Source organism: Oncorhynchus nerka, linkage group LG14 (genome assembly GCF_034236695.1).
Source record: "Oncorhynchus nerka isolate Pitt River linkage group LG14, Oner_Uvic_2.0, whole genome shotgun sequence".
Lineage (NCBI taxonomy): Eukaryota > Metazoa > Chordata > Actinopteri > Salmoniformes > Salmonidae > Oncorhynchus > Oncorhynchus nerka.
The window spans coordinates 44,397,902-44,410,362 of record NC_088409.1 but is presented as its reverse complement, the minus strand read 5'-3'; positions in this window follow the sequence as shown (position 1 = coordinate 44,410,362).

Sequence of the window (12,461 nt, the reverse complement as noted above, 5' to 3'; positions counted from 1 at the left end):
GGGTGTTTTTTAAATGAAGCTTTATGTAACTAGGCAAGTCAGTTAAGAACAAATTCTTATTTACAAAGATGGCCTACCCCAGCCAAACCCGAACCCGGATGACGCTGGAACCAATTGTGCGCCGCCCTATGGGACTCCCAATCCCCGCCGGTTGTGATACAGCCTAGAATCAAACCAGGGTCTGTAGTGACGCTTCTAGCACTGAGATGTAGTACCTTAGACCCCTGCGCCACTCGGAGACGGCGAATGGATGTAATCTGTGAACTCCGGTTGCATGTTCAATCCCAGTGCTAGGCACTCGTTTTAACCCTATCCCAAATGTAACCATTTGGAATTAAAGCCTAAACTTAACCTTTGAAATTTGACTTTTATGAGAGCTTGTTGGGTGCACACTCACACACACACAGGATCACATGCAGGTACAGCCACACACACGTCAAAATGGCAAAGACAGACAAAAATCACATGCACACACATATGTACACACACACACACACACACACACACAGAAACGCAGTCTCACACACACAAACACATACTTCAAAACTGGCCTATAAAGCCCCAGGGGAGCAGGGTGTGGACGGGGGGTGATAGGGGGAGGAAGAGAAGAGGCAGTCCAACACAAACACGACCCCCTCGTGAACCTGGCATTTCCTCTTCCCTCCTCCTTATCTCTTTTCAAGCCGCTCTCATTTTCTCCTAGATTTTTTCACCTCGCTAGGTGACACAGCTGCAAGTCTGTGAGACTCGGCCCGCTCTCTGACAAACTTCAAACTTCATCTGTCCGTGAGTTTGTGTGCAAGAGATTGGTGAGGAAGAGGAATGCAACATTCTTGCACATAGTGAACAACTGAACACCGATACCACGTCAATGAAAACCGCACTGTCAATATGCCAGTACAAACAGTCAATGGAGGCAATGGAGGCAAAACGTGAGGTCAAATGAACTTCCCTAACACTACTGTAGGAGTTACAGTGGAACTCCATCATATCCTTCCTCAGAATGTTGTGGAAATGTTGTGGGAATGTTGTCTAGTGATTCACGTGCTTTGTTCACTTGTCGGTACTCACATTCATTCAGTGAATTTGCCGTTATTGATTGGCAACTCACTCACTGTTGATACCAGATTTAGGGAATTGAATGAAAGTGTTATTCCCAGTAAATGACCAATTGGGAATGGCAGGGAGGAAGTGAACTCACCAAGGGGTGGGGTCTGTCTGTATCAGTGTTATTTTCCTCCATTCATGAATCAATGGACTGGATTTCCACATGGTCTGTTTTCAAGGCCAGTTTTGGCATCAGAATCAGAACTGTTTTCCTATCAAATACTCAGCATTAAACAAATACCATCTTCTAGAGTGTCCCACTCCCAACTCCTTACACATTGAAGAATAATACAGGTAAATAAACCCTGGTGTGTGTGTGTGTGTGTGTGTGTGTGTGTGTGTGTGTGTGTGTGTGTGTGTGTGTGTGTGTGTGTGTGTGTGTGTGTGTGTGTGTGTGTGTGTGTGTGTGTGCAAGCGTGCATGTCCTGTTTTGTGTCACTCATTGATAAGGGATTGTTTCTTCCTGGGAGAAATGAGGGGAAACTGTAGAAGGTCTCTTCTTCCTGTTTATAGCATCCGTCGTGTTAACACTTCGCCCCCCAAAAAACACAGAAAGCACAGAGAGATGATAGAAAGGGGCTGAGGATGAATAGACAGGCCGAGGTAAACCGAATTTAGGCTTGGGTGGCATAATTAGACAAGAGGTAATCTGTTACGAACACTAGGCCTGTTCTGATATCTAAAGACATGGGGACACTTGTAAACCAGGTGTTTCTGAATGCCTATTTTAGGTGAGTTTGGGGTAATTGCTTATCTGGATCTCCCACAGTGATCACAACCAAATGTTACGATAAATAAAATGGTGACCACCTGTTACCATTGGTATACATTGTCACTGGATTTCTGAGCTCTGTTGGTTATATCAAAGTATTTCCAAAAGTTTATCGCAATGACAAAAAATACAAACAGTATGGGGTAAAAGTATGGGGTAAAATGTTAAGATTTTCTATATGCAACATCGGACAATTCATCTTGATAACATCATTGGTCGTTTGGAATGTATCTGAAAAGGAAGTAGATGCGCTAACAGAGGAAAACAATACCTACAGGCTGTCAAACTCAATGGCTGACATGGGTGAAGCCTGACCAACTATCTCCCATAAAATGACAGCAGACACTGACCATAGCATTAGCGTGGCGGCACCTCTTCCCTGGACAACAACGTTACTGGGAGATCCGGTCAAGACAGGGTCAAGCCTATTTGACATTGTTTTAAGGTCATAAAGAGACCAACAGTTCTTTACCAATGCATAACTTAAACCTGGCTCTAAAAAGCAGGGCTAGGTAGATGATCAATCCAGGCTGTTCAGAAATGGGAGGGCTACGAGGAAAAGTCCACATAAAATGGTGGCATGGTCTGGTACCATTAACCCAAGTGGTCAGACTGTGGTCAGACCAAGTGGACCAGGGAGGTTTGTACGTTTTAGCACTTTAAAAAGGTCTCTTTATGTCAACAGCCATATTCTAGTCAACGGTGCCTGTAATGGCCACATAAAAGGTGTCAGTGTTTTGGACTGCGGCATCGAAAGCAAGCAAGATGGACTGAGTCTCCTTCTTTTAATGACCATGTGACATTATACTTTAGAGGAGCCTGGGGTTATACAAGAGTGGAGCCAGTGAGACTGTGTGTCTGGCTGCCTATGTGACCCCTATTTACCTCAGCCTATACCGCCCCCTCTGTGTTCCACGATATGGGTCATTTCGCAACGAGCACCCCTCAAGAAAGCTCTGGACCGCTCCACATACTGCTGCTTACGGGGGATTACATTTTCCAATGGGATCACAATCAGATCAAAGAGCATTGCGGTATATGGGAAACTCAATCTAAAAAGAGCCTGACTAATCAACTTTTTATTCAGGGTAAAGCCTCCGTGGGCGAGGACTACAGACAATGTGATTTTAATTTAGGTTGGGCAGTCAGGGACCAGGGAGAGTTTGTGCACTTTTGAAACTACACAATGCTCTAAACTAAGGCCACCTCTGTGACTGACAGGCTAGCCAGGGAACTTTTGAACAGCTACCCATAAGTGCAGCATTTGCTCAAGCACAGAATAAACAAGACTCATTTCCCTCTCTCCCTCTCCACACATTTGGGCCTTTCAGGATTTTCAGGGTGGGGACACTTCTCGCAAGCATCCTTGAATTAGTTTCCCCACATCAACAACCTCATTAGAAACGATCAAGCACTTCTCGATTAAATTTCGATAAGGTAATACAGTAAATACAGTGTTGGGAATTAAAAGGCTGCGTGTATCAAACATGGCCTAATAGAATAACATAGTTGAACGAATCCAGAAGCCAACATCCTTACCCCTGGCGTTATGCCATGTCTTCTCTCCTTTGTGATTTCATGGTCGTTTAAACACTGGTCAGGTTGTAACTGGTGTTTTGGCACTGATGTTGGTTCCCACTTGGGTGTTTTGAGTGCTGTTATAAAAAGACAGGGAGTGATTTGGCACCTGGGTGTCATCTGTGATCGACCTCTGGCCTAACAGTTCTGTGCTATTCCCCTCATTATTAAAGGCTAAAGATAACGTTTCCCCTGCACATGTTAACTATGCGCCTGCATACCTCCACTGAGAGATCTACAGTAAATGTTTGCTCTGAGCCTAAGGTAGGTATGCCAGAATTGTAATAGTTGCGTAATGTTAACGATTAATGCTAAAGATGACGAACTTTGGCCTCTGCACTAAATGAATAACTGCACATCTTTTAAAGCATACTACAACTCTTAAATCTGTACTTTTTACCATCTCAATACGCAATGGTTCCACAAAACTACCCATGTTAGAATGAAAGAAAGGTTGAGTCGAGCTGCAAACACATATCTCCACATCTCCTGTCCCTACAAGCCATGTCCACTTAGTCCCATGTTGTGGGACAAGGTAAGTGCTGACAAGACCTCTGTGTAGCCACATCCGACCATCCCACTGTCCAAGAAATAACAACAGAGCAAACCGCCACAGAAAGGAAGCGTAGACCCAAGCATGTTACTGCAGGTAGGGAGTGGTGGAGGGTAACGGAGAGCTAGAGGCCCATGTCTCCAGGTGAAGGACTCAGACAAATGGTAGCCAGACCGCCCAGGCCGCGTGAGGACAATAGGGCCTGTCAGAGAGCCACTCACTGTCCTCAACACCTCTGTCGCGGGACAGGTGGTAAGTGACGCGCCGTCGCACTTTTGCCTTCCGGCGTCTTCCTCAAGGAGATGAGGATGAGGGTGGGGCTGGGTTGGAGGGGGAACTGGTGCACCACGGACAGACACACAGTGTCCTCTCTTTGTCGACTTTGTTGTAGAGAGTGAATTCAAACAGGAAAAGCTAGGAGGAGCATCGATGCATGTCTTTGAGTCTCTTAAAGCAAGGTGGTTGTTGCTTTGTTTGTGTCGTCAGATAGTGTGGGCTCGGTCAGCAAGGCATCTTACCCAAATGACTTCAATGCTTGGTGAAGTCATTACCATAGAATTATAGTGAATAGAACTGCACGGAAATTATGTCCGTGCTTCCATTGGGCAGAAGTCAGCGTGTTGTTGTGATTCTGGATGGCCAGATTTCTAGCAAGAATGACAAGAAACTGCCATGTGGGGAATTGTAAGCGGCTCGTTTAATCTTGTTATTGATACCATGTATTTTTTGAGGTGTTTTGACTGATTTCATTTCAATGCTAATATGGCTAAAGTTCACTAGCTAGTTAACCAACAACTGTAACAATGTATTTGAGAGACAATAAGTGCTCATTGTGCAAATGTATGTTTTCAATAAACAGTGGAGACGAAATATAGCTTACATTTTTATCAACAATCCAAGCCAACCCAGTCTGTTTTGTCCCATAGTTGCGCATGCCTCTATTTTGTTGCTAAGCAACCAACCCGTCTTGCTTATGCAATGGAATGTCATTTTGTAACGTCAGTTGAGTTGAATCAACAAATCACAGCACATATTGATGGGTACACTTCCTGCTTTTACTTCCTGCTTTGCTCTTATGGGTACACTCGCAATGTTCGCCAGTCCACCCATTATGCCATCATTGGCTTGAATTATGTTTTATTCAGTCTCTTTCTATGGTCGTTAAATTGTATACAGAGGGTCATATTTCATCTGTAAACCTGTATAGGCTACTATGCAATCTATTTTGGCTAAGCATGTTGCCAAAAGGTATATACAGTAGAAGTGGCTTGCCTGGGCCATGAAAACCTCCACCATATGGACTAATTGATGGTGAAAATTAAAAGAACCAAGGTGAAATGGGAAAATTTTATGGACCTGTGAATGGAGAGCAGTAGACTTAATACAGGCCTAGATGAGGCTTCCATCCCCTGTGTGAGTGAATTTGCCTGGATCTTTCTCCACATCTGTCCAGAGCCAGGTATTTGACAGATCCCTCCTCCTGTCCATGGGCAGTATTCTTGTCTGCCTTTCCCTTTGTGATCAAGACACTTTTGATGTCTGCTGACTCCCACAAGCTCCGTCCAGTTTCATCCTCCATTGTAGAGCACCCCAGACCATCCGTTGGCAAAGGTAGCTTAAGCAGGAAGAAAAACACACACACAGGCCTTCAAGATTCCTTCCATGAGTCTATAAATACAGCCTGAACAAAGTGCAGATATGGAAAGTGATGTTATTTCCAAAAAGAGTTTATTGAATTGAGCACTCTTCAGTGAATACACTAAATCGAAGTTTGGGGTTATTGTTTCCAGTCCAGAGCTTCCGGCGACATTTCACAGACCGGAACCTCCAACAACGGTCCACAGTCCGGAATCTCCAACGATGGTCCACAGTCCGGAACCTCCAACGACGGTTCACAGTCCGGAACCTCCAATGACGGTCCACAGTCCGGAATCTCCAACGATGGTCCACAGTCCGGAACCTCCAACGACGGTTCACAGTCCGGAACCTCCAATGACGGTCCACAGTCCGGAACCTCCTGAGACGGTCCACAGTCCGGAACCTCCTGAGACGGTCTACAGTCCGGAACCTCCTGAGACCGTCCACAGTCCGGAACCTCCTGAGACGGTCCACAGTCCGGAACCTCCTGAGACGGTCTACAGTCCGGAACCTCCTGAGACGGTCCACAGTCCGGAACCTCCTGAGACGGTCTACAGTCCGGAACCTCCTGAGACAGTCTGCAGTCCAGAACCTCTTGAGACGGTCTACAGTCCAGAGCCTCCAGCGACGGTCGGCGGTTCAGAGCCTCCAGAGACGGTCGGCGGTCCAGAGTCTCCATTATTGGTCGGCGATCCAGAGCCTCCTGCGATGATCCACGGTCCGGAGCCTCCGGCGACGATCCCCGCACCAGAGCCACCATGGAGGAAGACGTTGTATCTGCGAGCGGAGTGGGTACTTCGCCCCGCACCGGAACCACCCCCCGATGGTAGATGCCCACTCGAACCCTCCCCTATTGAGTCAGGTTTTGCGGTCAGAGTCCGCACCTTTGGGGGGGGTACTGTCACGTTCTGACCATAGAGAGCTGTTTATTCTCTGTTGGTTGGGGCGTGATAGTGACTAGGGTGGGTCATCTAGGTGATTAATGGTTTATGTTGGCCTGGTATAGTTCCCAATCAGAGACAGCTGTTTATCGTTGTCTCTGATTGGGGATCATATTTAGGTAGCCATTTCCTCATTGTGCTTTGTGGGATCTTGTCTACAGATAGTTTCCTGTGTGCACACCAGTAGCTTCACGTTTCGTTTGTGCTTGTTTGGTGAGTTTCTATTAATTAAAATATGTGGAACTCTACGCACGCTGTGCCTTGGTCCAATCATTATGACGATCGTGACAATGGGGCTGAAACAGTGAGCTGTCTGGAGATGAGTCAGTGAGAGTATGGCTCTGACCCACAACACAGAGCTTAGCATCTCGATAGGCCTCGGCCATAGCCCCAACCATCAATCAGATCTCCACTCCCAGTCGCTATCCAGGTGAGCCAAAACAACCTTGCCACTAGCGTCAACAATTCCCGACATCTTTAGGGCTCTGGGAACTCTCACCCTCTTCTCCCTCCTTTTTTGTCTCTTTTTCTCTCCCTCGCTCTTTTTCTTGGTGAGATTACATGTGTTTAACAAAGCAACGTGGAGGCATGGTGTTCCTCGGCAGATGTAAACAAAAAAGGCGTTGTGACTGGGAGGAGAGGGCAGGGGAAGGGAGTAAAGGTCAGAGTAGAAGTACAGAGTGGAGGTTTCTGGGGCATGCTAGGGTCGCACAGAATGCCACCTGGTCTGGGCTCTGGAGCCTGGCTGCCTGGACTATGTACACATGCCGTGAGCTGTGAGAGGAATTCATCGGTAGGTCATGCTGATGGAACCAAACGATTCAAAGTTCTGGAAAATAGAGGGCACAGATGGAATGGTGGTTATGACCATTAGGCCTAGATGTATACAGTGGGAAAAGTTCCCATACATAAAACAATGGGTTGGATACGATGTATACTCTCTGCTTAGTGTGATGGGTTTGCAGATCAGAGTTGTGTTTCAAGAGGGAGGATATACTGTACGGTAGGGTGGAGATTTTCAATTGGAGACAGACCATGACAGAGGCATATCAGGAAAGTCCTGATGGCAAGCCATTTATCCTTTCACATCATATCTGTGTCAGTAAAAGGAAAGGGGTCTGCATCCAGAAAATGCCCTGAAGGTAAAGTCAACTTTGTTTCTCCTCAATTCGCCCATATTCACCATCAACAACTCAATGAAAATATACAGCAACCTTGATTTGGTTTGCTGGTTAGATTGATTGATTCTGGACAACAACTGGACAAGAACTGCCACAAAAGACCAATCCATGGGCCATGGAGCCTCTTTTCTGTTGATTAGTGTACAATCTCACTTCTTATGAAAGACAAACCAACCAACTAAACATCAGTAGGCCTCATGCCGTTACATGATTACCTTTGTGCCTCCGTATGTCTAATAAGTGGTGGGAGATGATGGCTGTAAATGGTTGGAGAATCTGAGAGCCCAGGGCAAGAGGCTGGAGGTGAAGGTGTAATTCATTTTAAAAGTGTGTTTGTGTGTGTGTGTGTGGGGGGGGGTTGCATTGCAAGGACCAGAGGTAAAAACAATTTCTGGTAGGTTTAAAATAAAAATGCTGACAACCCGACATATAGTTTAAGTCATTGATCTTTGCTTCTTTCCTGTGTATCCGGTGTCTTAGTGAAATAAAACCTATGCAAAGAGAAAGTCATAGCTATCTCTAATAGGCACTTCTTAAAGACACTATAGACTCTATACTGACTATACGGTAGGTTCCTTTTTTGGAACATTCAGAATCAAGAGCCAACACTGACAGCTGAGAAAGTGCATAGACATGTAGTATTCTTTACTCTCCCAAACTGGGTCACAGTAAAAGTTCAGGCCCAGCCTGTTAATTGCCAATGTGTCAAATATCCTTCCACAGGCACGGATTGGGGATGTAACACTGGGTGAGCCCTGCGCTTAGGTTGGTAAAGGTAGGGCAGACAGGTCTGAGTTGGGGCACTCACATCCTGTCTGTGTGAGCCAATCACTGTCAGATAGTGGCCTCCACAGCCCAGATCTAGGCCGGATGACTTTACATGTGGGTGTTTCTGGTGGCAGCAGTGGGATTTGGAACAACTTTGTTGGACCCCCAGGGCGACCCTGTTGTCTCCCCGGCGCCCCTGCCCCTCGATACGTGATTGTTCACAGCTTTCCAGAGATTATCACCATATGTTAATAGGAGCTCAAACAGCTAACTGTCTCCAGGAATTGTGCTAAGATTTAGCCACCTGCTATGATGGCGTCTCACAACTGAGGTGGCGAGCATAGCGAGGAACAATGAGGGGTCATTTGCATTTCGCAGGATGTGCACTCGCTCCCTCGTGGTGGAAAGATGGCGTCAAACAAGGTTGGGGTCTTTTGCTACGTCACACTTAGTGCCCACAGCAGGAAGTGGGACTTCCTTGACCAAGGGTTTGGGGCCATAGGTCAGCCAATGGGATCAGCAGATCATGTTACAGCACACAGATGTAAGAGAGAAGCAGTGGCACCGGCCCGGAGGTAGCCAAAATGCAGTGACTTGCAGGTTGACCTCTGATTAGAGAAAAACGGAATTAGTTTCTTCACACACTGGAGAAGTAAAATAAAGGTTAAATAGAGGTTAAATCTCAAATAAATCAATTAAAGAAGAATGAGTGAAGATAAATGTTTCTGTTTTCTGTATGTGAGTGCATGTGTGTATCTTTGAGTGTGTTTATACTCTGCAGAGCAGGGGCGTCATGCAGCCCCAAAATCTGAGGGGGCATAATGTACGTTTTTCAAACACCTGAGACACCTTTTTCCTGCAATCTAGAACCATAATCATTATGCTTCATTCTATGTCTAAAGTATGTTTATTTTTCAGCATATCTAAGCATAACTCTTGAGCTGTCTGTATCCTCCTGACTGGAGGCATGACAGCTAAAATTGTTAGACAAGCTAGCTACTCTAAATTAATTGATAGCCTGAAATGGCTTCTTGGTAACTGGTTATGAGGTTGGGAAGTCAACTTCATAAAATTGCTAGGTGGCTAGTAGTATTACAGAGGAACAACAACAACAAAATGTACACATATATAGATATATACACAGTACCAGTCAAAGGTTTGGTCACACCTACTCATTCAAGGGTTTTTCTTTATTTTTACTTTTTTCTACATTTTAGAATAATAGTGAAGACATCAAAAACGATGAAATAACATGTATGGAATCATGTAGTAACCAAAAAAGTATTAAACAAATCAAAATATATTTTATACTTGAGATTCTTCAGAAAATCTTTGGTCAAATAAGTATTTGTTCAATAACAAAAGTTTATCCCAATACTTTGTTATATACCCTTTGTTGGCAATGACAGAGGTCAAACATTTTCTGTAAGTCTTCACAAGGTTTTCACACACTGTTGCTGGTATTTTGGCCCATTCCTCCATGCAGATCTCCTCTAGAGCAGTGATGTTTTGGGGCTGTTGCTGGGCAACACGGACTTTCAACTCCCTCCAAAGATTTTCTATGGGGTTGAGATCTAGAGACTAGCTAGGCCGCTCCAGGACCTTGAAATGCTTCTTACGAAGCCACTCCTTCGTTACCCGGGTGGTGTGTTTGGGATCATTGGCATGCTGAAAGAACCAGCCATGTTTCATCTTCAATGTCCTTGCTGATGGAAGGAGGTTTTCACTCAAAATCTCACGATACATGGCCCCATTCATTCTTTCCTTTACACAGATCAGTCGTCCTGGTCCGTCGTCCTGGCCCCAAAGCATGATGTTTCCACCCCCATGCTTCACAGTAGGTATGGTGTTCTTTGGATGCAACTCAGCATTCTTTGTCCTCCAAACACGACGAGTTGAGTTTTTACCAAAAAGTTATATTTTGGTTTCATCTGACCATATGACATTCTCCCAATCTTCTTCTGGATCATCCAAATGCTCTCTAGCAAACTTCAGACGGGCCTGGACATGTACTGGCTTAAGCAGGGGGACACGCCTGGCACTGCAGGATTTCCCTGGCGGCGTAGTGTGTTACTGATGGTAGGCTTTGTTACTTTGGTCCCAGCTCTCTGCAGGTCATTCACTAGGTCCCCCGTTTGGTTCTGGGATTTTTGCTCACTGTTCTTGTGATCATTTTGACCCGACGGGGGGAGATCTTGTGTGGAGCCCCAGATCGAGGGAGATTATCAGTGGTCTTGTATGTCTTCCATTTCCTAATAATTGCTCCCACAGTTGATTTCTTCAAACCATGCTGCTTACCTATTGCAGATTCAGTCTTCCCAGCCTGGTGCAGGTCTACAATTTTGTTCCTGGTGTCCTTTGACAGCTCTTTGGTCTTGGCCATAGTGGAGTTTGGAGTGTGACTGTTTGAGGTTGTGGACAGGTGTCTTTTATACTGATAAAAAGTTCAAACAGGTGCCATTAATACAGGTAACGAGTGGAGTACAGAGGATCCTCTTAAAGAAGAAGTTACAGGTCTGTGAGAGCCAGAAATCTTGCTTGTTTGTTGGTGACCAAATACTTATTTTCCTCCATATTTTGCAAATTAATTTATAAAAAATCCTACAATGTGATTTTCTGGATTTTTTTCCCTCATTTTGTCTGTCATAGTTGAAGTGTACCTATGATGAAAATTACAGGCCTCTCTCATCTTTTTAAGTGGGAGAACTTGCACAATTGGTGGCTGACTAAATACTTTTTTGCCCCACTGTATGTGTGTGTGTGTGTGTGTATATATATGTTTTTATTAAAACAGGACAAATCTGAGGGGGCATGTGCCCCTGTGCCCCCTATGGGCATGACACCTCTGCATGCAGAGTATTTCAAGTTACAGTGTGCTGTGCTACCTCACTCGCCCTGTCAAGAGTGATGAGAGCACGGGAATGAAAAACAGGTGTGTGTGTGAAATGTGTGGATCCCTTCTTTATCTCTTTCCTTTCCTCCCCCGGTCACCCAACCTTTTGGAGTCTGGCACTTTTGGCTGTTTTTTTATGGGAGGAAGAGAGGGAAGGAGGACAGGCACAGACGGAGGGAGCACTAGCACAGAAGGAGTGAAAAAACAACAATGATGATTGCGGATTGTGGCAAACTTCACCTCTTATCCCACACTCTGGATTAACTCTTAACTCTCCCCTACAGTCACATCTGAGTGTCCAGAACAACAGTACAGGGTTAAGTCCCAACAAGCCTTTTGTTATACAACAATTAATCACATTATAAGCCAATCATCATCAAATATAGACAAAACACTGGAAATAGTCGCAAGTATAGGGATGATGTGTAAAGAGAATTGAGACAAATCATGTCTCACGAGGATGATAGATATAAGGCTATGCCCCACCAATCCCCACTCACCCCCATAATCCACCACAGGGGTCCTTGGAGGAGACTTCCCCCAAACCCCAAATGAATTAACAATAGTGAGGCAAGAGATTCAGGACATCCCTTGATGTGTTTATTGTTTGTTTGCTGACGAAATGTCCCAGTCCCAAGTGACTTTTGTTCATGTCATATAATCTTCTGTAGCCATCTAGACAGTCTGCTACCGCCCTAAATGGTATGACTTCAATTATCGATGAATTTGGTTTCCCCAGCCAACGCAAACTCAAGGATGTGGCTTTAATCAAAAATCTATTGAGTGAAACATATAAAGTACCAAATTGTGAATCATGTACCTTTCTTGAAAATATAATACTAAATGTATGATGAGTAGCCCATCCATACGCAAATATATTTTAGCCATATAAATCTAAACATTTCTAATACCAAGTTCTGTTTTGTCTTCAATATTGTTCTGAAGTACATTAGGTAAGGCTATGCCTATCATCGTCCTCCTGTCCATAATCGGTGATTATGTATGTACAATGCTTTAACTAAACATCTTG